The following is a 14,237-nucleotide window of genomic DNA, read 5'->3' as shown; positions in this document are numbered from 1 at the left end:
TCTGCATCCTCACTATCTCTCCTTCTTTTAATGGATTCAGAGGTTTGCTGGTTTTATCATAATAGGACTTTTTGGGACAAACGCTTCTTTAGGAGTTGAGCTTTTACTGCTTTGTTGTTTTTAGCACTTGGAACTAACAAATTCTTACTGATTGGCAGTGTGGTTCTGGTCTGTCTCATCATTAACCTCTGGACAGGGGAACCAAGAAGATTGTCATGAGGTATGTTTCTGAGATTAAGCAGCTTTAGGAAAACATCAGTACTGTCATGTTTAGATTTTTCCAAAAACTGTTTTACACTTTGAACTGCACGTTCTGCCAGGCCATTTGATTGTGGGTAGACCCACGTTTCAGGACTTTTGAACTGCAGACTTGTAAACTGTGCACCATTGTCAGAAATGACTTTGTGTGGACTATCATGGACAGAGAAATGTCTCTTCAACTTAGTAATGACAGTATTAGATGTCATATTAGGAAGTAGGTCAATCTCAAACCAATTTGAATAAGAGTCGACTAACACCAAGTAATGATGACCACTCCATTTGAAAATATTTGTAGCTACTGTCGATAAAGGTAGTTTAGGAATCTGACTTAGCTGAAGTGGTTCCTTTTGTTGATATGGTTTAGTACTATTACAAACAGAAAAAGATGAAAGTTCTGTCTGTGTCTTTTAACACAGAAGGCCAAAATACTAGTCCTCTCATCTTTCTTTTGGTAGAATCAGTTCTTGGGTGGCCATGATGCAAGATTTTAATATACTCCTGTTGCAAGGATTTTGGAACAATCACTTCTGGAACTTTCCTGATGATAACATCTTCAACCAAAATCTCGTCTCTGTAAGGATAATAGTGCTGCACGTCTGGTGGCAAACAAGATTTCTTTGACGGCCATCATTGACTGATAAAGTGGTTGAGCTTCTGAAGAATTGGATCCGAAGCTGTGTGAGTTCTAAGCTCATCAAGACATGTGGAAGAAAAATTTCTCACTTCCATAACTTCAAAATCAGATTTCTCATGTTCGTGCTGTTTTTCTGGGTGATCTGGATAAAGTATCAGCAAGATAAAGAAGTTTGCCTTTTGTGTAAACCAAGTGAAAATTGTACTTTTGCAATTTCAGCATCATGCATTGCAATCTCGCAGAAGCTGTGTGCATAGGCTTTTTCAAACTAGTGAACAATGGTTGGTGGTCTGTCTCAATTTGAATAGGTTGGCTATAAATATAATCATGGAACTTCAGACATGCAAACACAATTGCCAAGAGCTCTTTCTCTGTCTGAGCATACCGCATTTCAGTTTGGGTTAGAGTTTGGGATGCATAGTCTAATGGTCTACCCTCTTGAAGAATGACTGTACCAAGACCAAACTTCGAAGCATCACAGGAAAGAGTTACTGGCTTGTGAACATCATAATATCTTAAGGTGGGTGGACTGGCAATTCTCTGTTTCAGGACATCAAACGCTCTATGTGTTGTTCTGACCAGGACCAAGTTACATCTTTACATGTCAGCTTTCTGAGCGGTGCTGAAAGTTCCTTCAGATGTGGAGCACACTTTCCTAAATAGTTGACCATGCCAAGAAAATGTAAAGAAGCAACATTGTCTGGAGCTAGCATCTCAAGAATTGCAGCTTATTTGGAAGGATCTAATTGTAAGCCTGAACTAGTAAACAAATGAACCACATAAGTAACTTCTTGTAGTCTGAATTTGCATTTCTGAGGATTCAGCTTAGGATTTACTCCATGAGCATGCTGCCAAACTTTCCTGAGGTTTCTGTCATGTTCCACTTCACCACTGCCTCCTACAAGAATATCATCTACTATAATAGCACATGGATATCCAGAAAAAGTTTGCTCTATCGCACTTTGAAAGACTTCACTTACTGAATTTATCCCAAATGGCATTCTCAAAAATCTGTACCTGCCAAATGGTGTACTGAAACCAGTTAGCAATAAAGATTTCTGGTCAAGCAAAATTTGCCAAAATGAACTTTTTGCATCCAAGACAGAAAAAACAGTGGCATTTGGCATAAGAGCAACAACTTCTTTGACTGTATGCACTGGATGATGGGATTGTTTTAGTGCGTTGTTCAAATCTCTTGGATCAATAGATATTCTAATATCATCTGAGCTTTTCTTATGAGCTACCACCATGGAGGATACCCATTCAGTTGGTTCTTTTACTGGACAAATTACACCTAAATGCACCATTCTGTCTAGCTCAGCTTTGACTCTGCCTTGCAAGGCTACTGGAACTTTCATTGGTGGTCTAATGACTGGGCTATAGAGTGCATAAATGGGAGTTTGCCTAACTTGGCTTCAAAAAGATCAGCATAGTCAGAAAAAAATAGTTTGTGTGAAAGTTTTGTTGTTACACATGCTTACATGGTGGACTTCTCTGTTAAGTGAAATCAGTCCCATTTTCAAACTGTCTCTGAGACCTATCAATGTATGTACATGCCTCTTTGACTGTGTAAAATTGCAAGTCATAGCTGTTCCCAGCAGAGTAACATGAAAGCATTACTGAGCCTTTGGTTTGAATTTCTTCACCTCCAACAAGCAACAAGCTTCGCACACTTTGCCAGATCAAACTTCTCACCAGCTTTTACTTTGGCAAACATTTTTGCTGACATAACATTGCACTTTGAACCAGTATCAACTTTGAGCTCTACAGGTCTCCCATTAATCAGAACAGTACAAAATATTTCATTCTTTGCCCACAAATCTACTGCATTGATTGTTTCACCAAGCACAGACACACCATCAACATAAAAAGTAGGGTTGCAGCTTTCTAATTGATCAACTTACCTCGTTTTTGATTTACAGAACCTTTTGAAATTATTCCACTTTTTACATGTGTGGCACTGCTGACCAAAATCTAAGCACTTTTCTCTTTTGGGTTCATGGTCTCCCCCACAATGACAACAGTTAACAATAAAGTTTGGTAATGCAGCTAACTTTGTTAGTTTATGTGTGGTGTTAGAGTTGGAAGCAACCAAAAGCACTTTCGGTTTTGCTGAGTCACCCCTCTGCTCACTGAGCATGCTCTGGATTTTACTGGAGTACACTGGAACTTGCTAGAAAGGCTCTGGGTTTCATTGAAGCTACTCCACCCTTGGGCCTGTATCTTTTAACCACATGCTGCATAATATCAACATTAGCACTGGAAGGCACTGGAAGAATGCATTTCTCATTTGTAAGCACTTTTCTGTGAGCTTATATATCTGACAAATCTATATGGCCTTATTCAAAGTTAAATTACTGTTTCAAAGCAAAATCTTTCTCACTGCATTATCTTTAATACCACACACAAGCCTATCTTTTATCAACTCATCTCTCAAATCAACAAATCTTCATATTTTTGCTTTATTTCTCAAGTCGGTTATTTACGCTGCAAATGTTTCACCAGGCTTTTTATCCCGTGTGTAAAATATATGCCTTTCCATTGTAATATTCATTTGGGGGTTGCACATTTCTCTAAATTTATGTTTTAAGCACTCAGGGTCTTCCTGGGTTTCAGCTGGTACCACTGTATCATGGTTTTCCCCCTCCCCTGCATACACAGCTGAGGCATACACAAATGAATGCTGTGTTTCAATGGCTTCTGAACCAGCTAAATTAAGCAGAATAAATACCTTTGTACATGTATCTTTATCAGAAAAAGCAGCCTGTATGAAAAATATCATACTCCTGCTCAAACAATCTCCAATTTCCAGCAACATTATTACCAAATACAAGTGGAGCTGGTCTGCAAAATCCTTCTGCCATGCCAACAAAACGCCCTTGTAATTATATTCAAATGCACACACACAGATATACCAGGCACTTGTAAAAACATTCAACTGTACCATAAACCCTTTGAAATGACTGTTTTCTATGAAATAAGTGTACTGTAATACTGCACAAACATGGAACACTTTGCACACTTCAGATATCTTGGATAGCTTAAGTCAGTATGAAACAGAAGCATATTGTGAAAAAAAAAATAAGGTTGTTATTCTCTTTTTTATACATTGTATGTGGTTTGGAAGTTTTTTCAGGCATTTTTGTAAGCATTTTGAGTATTTTTATCAATATGTTGGAGTTTTGAACATTTTGTTTAATTAGAATACCATTTTGAATGTTTTTAATGCTTCATTTTATATTGAGTAAAAAATCATTTAAATGAGTATTAGTACCTGGATTTATCTTTCTGGCTTATTTGTGAGTTGTTTCAGTAGGGATGATTCACTCTTGTACATTCCTCCAACACTGCCTACCTCATGGTCTTGAAAAAGAAGCTTTGCTTTACATCCCATTCTGACACCATGTCTCTCATCTTGTGTATATTCAATAAAACAATGAGGCTGGGTGTTCATTTAAGTAGTTTATTACACACAAACACATTAGGATGGATAACTGTAACATTAAACTAAACTAAATGACTACTACTACACACATGCATGCTTACACCTCGACTGCTCACTACAAAATGGCACTCTTGTTTGCACATGCTGAGTACTTATATGCACGTGCTCACTGACTGGAATAGCTCTCAAAGGCACATATACACTCTGATCTACAGATAAGTGTCAGGTAAGTGTGTCAGTTTATTATATCACTGGCAGGGAAAACCAGCTAGCTCTATGGGAAGTGATAACAGAAGATAATGCCCACAGCAAAACAGAGATATTCTATTGTAATTTTGCTTCTAATGTAATTGATGTTGGGGCTCAGAGTTGGGAAGTACTTTTCAACTGTCCCTGATTATGCCTTGGATTTTTGGTCTGAAGACTGTTGCTCATACAGTTTGTGTTTTTCTGGCAATTTATTGATTGGAGTAACTAAATAATGACTTACATATGAGGTTTAGACTTGATATCCTTCAGGAAATGCATGCTAATGTAAATCCTGTTGTCGTAGGAACTTTCTCAATATGTAACAGTAACATTTAAAATCTGTGCTTAGCTTTGTACCTCTAACCCCTCATTTTTTTGGATTTGTCCCTAATTCTTCAGTGAAGAGAGTGAGAGGTATGGTTGGGGGAGCCCCTACAGCAGTATCTTTATTCCTGAAGCAGTGACTCAAAATACATTAGTGTCTATTTTTTACATTTTTTGTTGATCATAGCTGAGAGTCAGTACTGACCACCTGTTTGACAATAGATAGGCAGCACAGCTCTCATCTGTAGCTCATTACAAGAAATATTCATCATTTTATGAATCTGACAGTTCAAATATAGGTGTCAGCATTAATTGATTAAAAACCTGAAACCAACAACACTAGCTACTAACTGTCTAGCCTCCAAGTATTATTTATTTATTTTATTTATTTTACATTTTTATTTTACATTTGTTGACCGGGCTAGTCCAACTGGATACATGTCCATTTTCAGTAGAGGCCCGAGGAGTTAAGCTCCAAAGCTAGGACAATGCAATTAACACAACATCTTAGGATACATGAGATAGATAAAAGCTGTTTACAGTATGTATAACAGGTTGTCACCGTAAAATTTACAGCGCAGAATACAGGCATAATAAAGGATGCAAGTACAATCTATAGTTTACAATGCAGAAATACAGGCATAATAAAGGAATGCAAATACAATCAATGTATTCAAGAGATAATTAGTAACATAGTTTAATAAGGAAGGAGTTGCTTTTAATGCGTTAATGGGTTCAGAAGATCAGAGTATATAAAGACAGTTAGACTAGTCAGGTTTAGAGCATGGGCATAACCAATGAGTTTTGAGGAATACTTTCAATTTGTTTTTGAAACAGGGTAGTGAGGGAAGTGTGGAGAGTTCATTTGGAAGGAGGTTCCAGGCTTTTCCAACTATATTACCTCAGTATAACCACTAATACCATCTCTATGTCTGTGATGGAACAGCATCCTCATGGGCATAGGTCAGCCACAACATCTGCTGAGAGCCAATATGGCTGTGGCCCATCATGCTCCCGTAGTGGCAGTACTTCTGCTTGTCCATCAGTGAGTGTGCTGTCCACACCAAGATGTGGCACGCCATGGGGCCATGGTCCTGGGCATTACTGGGAGCATGCCCAGAAAACATCAGTCATGTTTAGGTAGCAGCACTGCATCTGGCCTTGGGCATGGAGATGCCAGTGCACCTTCTGGCTGAGTCAGTTCTCGTGGTCAGGGGTGACAACGATGAACTTCCACGTCTACCATGCACAGCTCACACCTGACTGACATACCAAGATGTAGAGATAGCACTGAGCTTGGCTGTGTTCATGCAGACTCTCACACACCCTTTTCACATGAAGAACCACTACAAACACACAACAGTTACATGGTTCAGCTTGCCTGCTTCCCTTTCTTACCACACACATTTGCTGACTTCTTGTGTCAGCCTAGGCCTCCTGCCCCCACCCCACAATGCCTTGTGCAAGTGATGATGATTGTGCCATAGCCATGGTTTCTCTCTTTTGGATTCAGGAATACAAAAGTTTTGTGTCTGATGCACAGGATGCATAGCTACATTAGTGCCTGGTCTATATGCATTTGTGTTATTGAACTGATAATTGTACCTGTCACTTTGGTTCACAGGTTCATAGATTAGTACTAGGCTAACTGCCCCTGTAGACCATTTTAAGCCTAGCCAATTACCCCATATGAGAATTTAGAATCAAACCCTGCACCTTGTATTTGTAAGGTAACAACTTGGCCATTATGCCAGCCCCCCACCATGCCTTGCCAAATTGCACAGTGGATAGCATCATCATGTCAGCAATTTCTACTGTATTCTCTTGTAAGGGTTGTGAAGTCAGGAACTGCAATGTGTCTAATTACTTTCTAACTTTTTTCTTTAATGTTTTCCAGTACATATATATGGTGCACATCATAAGACAAACCATCACATTCAGATCTCAGGATTGTATGACAGCAATGTAGTCAAACTCATCAGAACAGTAATACAGTATAATGTTCTCTTATGCATGAACCTCACCAGACACATGCAGCAGCTGGACAGACCTCGGATTATGTAGCCCAGGCAGATATGATCCTAGTCCTGAGCAGCATCCTACCATCATCCAGAATGATACCACAGCACAAGCAGAAAATGATTGATTTCAACAATTGGCTAAGTTTCTGGCGTCATTCTAAGGGGATCCAGTATCTGTCTGCCTGGGATGACATGATTGACAGACCTCAATTCTTTGCCAGAGATGGCCTGCATCTGTCTCCCCTGGGCTTTCGGATACTGGCCTCTTGCCAACCCTACAGTGCCTTTTTTAGGTGGTGTCCCAAAGACAAAATTACTACCATAACAGCTACAAACAAATGCAATATGAGGGTCATGCTTCTCAACGATAGAAGTCTAAATCTCAAAATGCACTCGCTCAAAGCACTCCTTAAAATGCAGAACATTGACGTTTGTACTGTAACAGAGACCTGGCTCAAGGCAGCAGAAAGCACCCCTGCACTACCAGGCTATAACTCATTCCACACCTTTCGCCCCAGAACTTGGACTGAAGCTCCAAAGGCGGTGGTGTTTCCATATTCATAAAGGATGTGCACACCTCCAGACTGGTAGCCCAACATAACACATCTGAGATACTTCAAGTGCAGCTAACATTGTGTAAGACAGCAATTCAGATTGTAGCCTGCTATAGATCCCCAACCATGTCCCAAGACTCATACTCCATGTTCCTATGCACCCTGGAGAATATTAGGGTCCAACCTAACACTCTCATACTGGGCGACTTCAACTACCCCTCCATTAACTGAGAAAACTACTCATGTACCAATACACTTGCCCAATGCTTTCTGGAATTCATTAATTCCAATGCCCTGGACCAGCTCGTTCTTACCCCCACTAGTGGTAGCAACATCCTTGACCTGGTCATTACTAACATGGGCAACCATTGCTCTACACCAGTAGTCAACTCCTCCCTAGTTAGATCCGACCACAAGCTAATCACCTTGGAAATCCACATCACTCCTACCCACAAAGGTGACCACCATGAAAAACTTCTCCAAAGATAACTTTGGGCTCCTAAAAACAGAGGTGGCTAACTTCACTGCACCCATGCAAATGGAAAATAGCTGCATGATCACCGACTCATACACCAATGCACTGTACAAATACATACACAAATGCATGGATCTCGTCATACCCAATAGAACCAAGATGCTCTCCTCAAAAAAAGGAAGCCAATCTGGTGGTCTGCTGACATAAACAAACTCTACAACAGAAGGAGGAAATTGATGCAGGATAAGGTGAAGTCCCAAGACTAGAAAAACTCCCTTATCAGCCTCAACAAAAGGTTGAGATCACTCATCAAATCCTCTAAAGCTAGCTATGAAAACAGAATTGCAGCAGATAGTAAAGACAACCACAAGGCCTTCTATAGTTATATAAAGAATCTCCATGGCAATAACCAGATTTGCTCTGAGCTACTGCACAGTGGTACCTCCTATACTGAGCCAACAGATATTGCCAATATACTGGCCGACAGATTCAGTGCTAACTTTACACCCCCCCCAAAGGACCAATCATAATACCAGTAGATTGCCAGGCACCCAGTATTACTGCTGCACAGGTTAAAATAGCACTGTCCAAGGCCAAAAATACAGCTTCTATGGGACCTGACAATATCTCTGGCTGTGTTCTTCATGAACTACAGAGTGAACTGGCACCTCACATGTTTGCCCTGTTCAGTTACAGCCTCACCTCAGGCTTTTCCCTACTGAATGGCGCACTGCTACAGTCATCCCTCTTCACAAAGGAGGAGCGACTACAGACCCCAGGAATTATCACCCCATTAGCCTGATGAGTCTGATATGCAAAGCTATGGAACGCATCATCATGGACCTAATAAACAAGGATATAGGGATTCTCCAAACTCTGGATACTACACAGTTTGATTTTGTGAAGGGTAGATTGTGCCTGCTCACCTTGGTCGACTTCTTTGAGTTAGTCACCAGTGCTGTGGATGAAGGCAAGGTGGTTCATACAGCCTACCGTGATCTGACTAAGGCCTTTGATACCATTCCCCATTCAGGAATCATAGAAAAACTCAGTAAGCTTGGCATCAACCCCTATATCAGTAGGTGGGTTGCAAACTGGCTCAGAGATAGAACCCACAGTGTGAAAGTAGCTGACTCCAAGTCAGACTGCTGACTAGTCACTAGTGTAGTCCCACAGGGTTCGGTCCTGGGTCCTCTCCTGTTTGGTATCTACTTCTCTGAAGTGCAGGCCAACACGAAGTTCACAGACGATTGCAAGTTGGGAGGTATTATTAACTCCCCAAGTGATGTTGACATCCTACAGAAAGGCCTCAGTGAGGCCAACGACTGGTGTCAGAACCATGGCCTTAAGCTCAATGCCAAAAAATGTGTCGTCATCCCCCTTGGGAAAAACCCGGTTACCTTGAATTACCAAATTGATGGTAGTCCACTGAACACAGAAGGCGTTATAAGAGATCTGGGAGCACATGTTGACAGCAGCCTCTCTTTTGACCACAACATTGCCACTGTGATCAGAAAGTCCTTCTATGTGGCATATTTATTTATTTATTTTTTTCAATTTGGTGACCGGGGAGGTCCACTGGGCTCGAAGAGCCCATTTTCAGTGGAGGTCCGGGGAGAAAAGCTCAATAGTACAAAGTATAAACTACATAATACGGAATACATAGTACAAAGTAAAAACTGCATAGTTGAAAGTCAACATAATTCAATACATAGATGCTAAAAGGTGAGAATAGCTCCATAATACAAGTATAAACTTCATAGTTCAGAATACATATACAAAGTAAAAGCAACATAGTTCAAAGTTAATAAAATTCAATACATAGTTGCTAAAAGGTGCAGTAAGTACCTTGTGGGTATAAAATGGCAAGTAAGGACAGTTGAACTGCAGCATATATACAGTATATCTTACATATTTACATGATTGTAGGTTGAGAACAGTTGTAGAGGGTAGAATTTCTTCATGGTTAGAAATGTTAGATAGTGATCTGAGAGTGATTATTAGGGGATAGATCCCTGGTAAGTAAGGAAAGAATGGGACTTTGGATGTGACAGCTTGGGTAGGTAGAGTGCAACTGCACTTCCAACTATGGGAGAGGTGAGAATGGAGCTGGATTTTGAAAAGTTCAAAGTTTTGAGAGATTCTTAGAGATGGAGGGAGGGAGTTCCATTTTTTGGATAAGTTAAAGGATAGAAGTAGCTGCCCAGCAGGGCGATTTGGTTTATACACAGAGATTAGGTTTTGAAGGGCAGATCTTAGGGGTCTGAGAGGGGTGTATGAAGGTAAGATGTTAGCATGTGTTGGACTGGACATGTATTAGGTTTGAAAATAAGCCTGTGGGCTGTACAGAATTGGAGGTAGTCCAGGTAAGTGGGAAGTTCTAGCCATTGCAGCTGATGGAGGGTTATACAGTGGTGAGTAGAGAATTTGGATGAGGTTGCAAACTTTGAGATTTTGTTGTAGCAGGTTTCCAGTTTAGAAGCATTAGAGGAAGATAAGTTGGTTAGTAAGGGAGCACCATACAACAGAGAGGGTAGTAAGTAAGTTGTGACGAGGGTCTGTTTAGTTGAGGGGGAGAGGAAGTGTGAGTTTCTGTACAGCATGCCAGGTTTCTGATGTGTTTTCTTAATATTTAGTTGAATATGGGTATCAAATTTTAGATGCTCATCAATAGTAACCCCTAGAAATTTGGCAAAAGGGACAATTTCTATAGCGGAGTTAGAATGGCTGATAATTTTGAAGGAGGTTTTGTCAAGATGGATAGATTTTGAAGGGGTGAATAGTAGGATTTTAGATTTATTGGCATTTAGGGAGAGATGGTTTTGAAGCATCCAGTTCTCAGTAGTTGGAAAGCAGTTTGAGTTATAGTTTGGAGCTCAAGGAGGTTGGAGGCAGAGCAGACTAGTGTGGAGTCATCTGCGTATTGTACTATTCTGGTGTTGGGAACTGATGTGTGGAAATCATTAATGAAAATATTAAAGAGCATAGGGCCGAGTATGGATCCCTGGGGTACCACAGTTGGGGTTGAAAGGAAGGCAGAGGTACCAGTTTTCCATTTTACAGCCTGGGATCTATCAGAGAGGTAGCTGCTAAACCAGCTAAAGGTGTTTTGTGAGAGGTTAAGTTTAGAAAGGTGGGTAAGGAGGTGGGAATGGGAGACAGTATCAAAAGCTTTGGAGAGGTCAAGGAGGACTGTGGACACTAGATTTCTGGAGTCACAGGCATGGTTTACTATGTCTAGGAATGAAAGAAGAGCTGTCATTGTGCTATGGCCAGGACAGAACCCATGTTGAGTTGGGGTGAGGAGTTGCTTATTTGTAAGAAATGGCATTAGCTGGAGGTGGATACATTTCTCAAGAAGTTTTGAAATAGGAGATAGTATTGCCTTGGGTCAGAAGTTGGAGAAGTTATTAATTTTGTCTCCTTTGTGGAGAGGTAGGATAAAAGCGGTATGCCATAGTTTAGGGATGTATGATTCCTGTATGGATCTGTTGATGAGTCTACTAATGGGAATGGCAATGCTGTCTGCTGCTAGTTTTAGAAAGATAGAGGGGATGTTGTCAGGGGCATTGGAGCAAGGCTTAAGTTTAGAGAGAAGTTTCTTTATGTATGGTATGGAGATGGATTTGAGATGAAAAGCAGGAGAGTTTAGGATGGAAGATTGGGGAGAGGAGTTGTTAGGGAAGGTTTTGGTAAGTTCTGCTATGGAGTTAGTAAAGAAAGAATTGAACAGTGTGGCTATTTCTGTGTCAGGTTTGCTAGTGTCAGGGCAAGGATTGTTTTGGTACCTGGATTAAGAAGGGAGTTGATGGATTTCCAGAACTGTTTGGGGTTTGTGGAATGAGTAGTCTGGAGTTTGATATAGTATAATGTTTTATCCTGTGTAATATGTTTTTTGGCTAGGTTGTGGAGTTGTTTGTATTTAAGAAGGGTGTTAGAGTGTTTATTGCATTGATAGAGTTTCCAGGTCTTGTCCCTTTGTAGCATGAGAGTTTTGGTATCCTTAGTAAGCCAGGGGGTGGAATTGGTCTTTACAATTTTTGTTCTTGGAGGGGCCAGGGAGTTTAGGGTGTCTATGAAGGTTGAGTTGAAGAATTCTACAGCATTATCAAGAGGGAGGGTTTTTAGATTGTCCCAGTTTATAAGTTTTAGAGAATTGGAGAAAGTTGTGGCATTGAAGTTTGTGAGATTGAGTATGTATATATTGGTGTAGGTGAGGAGAGGATGGAGTTGATCTATGGATGAAGGCTGGTAAGTGATCGCTAATGGAGTCTGGTAATGTGCCTATGTGAGAGATGTTATTTGGGTGGGAGACAAGGATCCAGTCCAATATGGCGCCTGTGGGTTATTTTTGTTGGGTCTAGTTATAGCATTAGTAAGTTGAGAGAAGTTATATAGATTGATGGATATGGTGGGGTTTTTGGCAGTAATTGTATTCCAGTCGATGTTAACATCTCCTAGAATATATGCCTCAGACTTGATATTGGTTGAGGCCCATTTTAGAATTTCTTCCAGAGTACTAGTATTATTTCCTGGGGGAATATAGAGGGCTATGACACAAATGTTCTTATCATTATTTAGTTTAAGGGTGCCTATGACTAGTTCAGTGTTGTTGAACTGAGGAATTGGATTTTGGTAGGGGCTGATGAAGAGTAGGTTGGAGTATATAAGGGCCACTTCTCCTCCCTTTTTTTTTTGGGCGATCATGTCTGAGAGTTTGAAATCCTGGAGGTAAGATTTCTGAGTTTGCTATATTGGGTTTTAGCCATGTCTCTGATATGGCTACTATGTCAGGTTGGGCATGGTATAGCCATGCATGGAAGTGGCCTATTTTGTTTTTTAAACTCTGGACATTGATTTTTAGGAGTTTGATATATTTAGGGTTGGAGATATGGGTGGTAGTAGGTTGGAGCGTTGTTTATAGTAGGTCCTGGGTTGGGGTGTATATCACCTGCTAGGCATAGGTGGTTGAAGGGGAATGAGATAAGGGGTTTGCTTTTGGAGCATATTGTGAGGAATAGTAATGATTTATAAGTATGATGTCTCATAGAGGTAGGATGTTTTAGTCTGACGTAGAGAAGTGGGTGCAGTTGTATTAGGTTGGGAAATATTGTGTGGAAGTGAGATAAGGTAACAGGATGAATGTTGGTAAGGGTGATGGTAGGATGAGGAGGGGATAGGACTGAGAGTGGTAATCTGAGAGATGAATAAGAGGTAGCATGATATAGAGGAATTAGAAGTATTAGGCAGAGGCTAGGGATGAGGGGGTGTAACAAGGCATGGTGCGGTGTAGGATTACAGAAAGAAATGGCAGGTGGGTTTGTGAGTGAAGGAGTGGGGGAGAGGGGAAGTAGATAGATGTAAGGAATGTATGTGAGTGTAAGAGGGAGGGGTGTAGAAGAGGGTGAAATTACCCTGTTGATTGGGAAGGGCAGGGAGAGAGATGGTATTGGATGATTAGAGGGGAGGGGCTTGTGAGGAGATGTGTCTTGGTTGGTAGGGAGGAAGGGGAGGAGCTGCATAGTTACAATAAAGATGGGAGTACTGGGAGTGGATGGAATTTGGGGGTAGGGTAGGGGAGTGGAGTGAGCCCGCAGGGCGAACGGAGCGGGTAGACCCAAGGAAAGAAGACAGCAGGACAGTGTGAAAAAACAATCAGTCTGGTGAAGGTAAGTACAGACGGAGGTGAGCAGGATGGTTAATGGGATACTTGTGGTACTGTACTAAGGTAAGGGAGAAGACAAGTATCAGAGCTGGATGGAGGGTAGGACTGATACTAAGCAGTTAAAGAGAGAGAAATGACTATTAAGATGTTACATTATAGCGAGTGAGAAGGAGAGAGGGAAGAGAGGTTATAGATGGGTAGACACTGCCACCTAGTGGCCAAATCTTATAATTGTAGGGAGAGGAAAGTACAGTTGTGTACACTTAACCATAAATGTAGATGTTCGAGTGTATTCACTGTTGCAGTCATTACATTTGGGTAATCTGCTGGCAGGTTGCCCTCAGTTGGCCTGAATAACAAAGTCTTGGGTCCTGCGTCGGTTGCTGTCTCCTCTTCCATGACATCAGGTCATCAGGGGTATAAAACATGCAGCCGACGCCATTTTAATCAGTTTTTCCTTGCCCCAGATGTCAGGTGCCCCCAAATGGGGAGCAAAAAAATATATATATATAACTATAAATATATAAATGCAGTTTAGAATACATAAAATTTACCTTCAACTAAAAGCAAATACACCACAAAGGCTTTTGAGTATAGTGAAGGAAAGAA

Source organism: Protopterus annectens, chromosome 10.part0 (assembly GCF_019279795.1).
Source record: "Protopterus annectens isolate FY-2018-M chromosome 10.part0, PAN1.0, whole genome shotgun sequence".
Classification (NCBI taxonomy): domain Eukaryota; kingdom Metazoa; phylum Chordata; order Ceratodontiformes; family Protopteridae; genus Protopterus; species Protopterus annectens.
The sequence above is the reverse complement of the archived record's forward strand: the minus strand, read 5'-3'. Positions refer to the sequence as shown.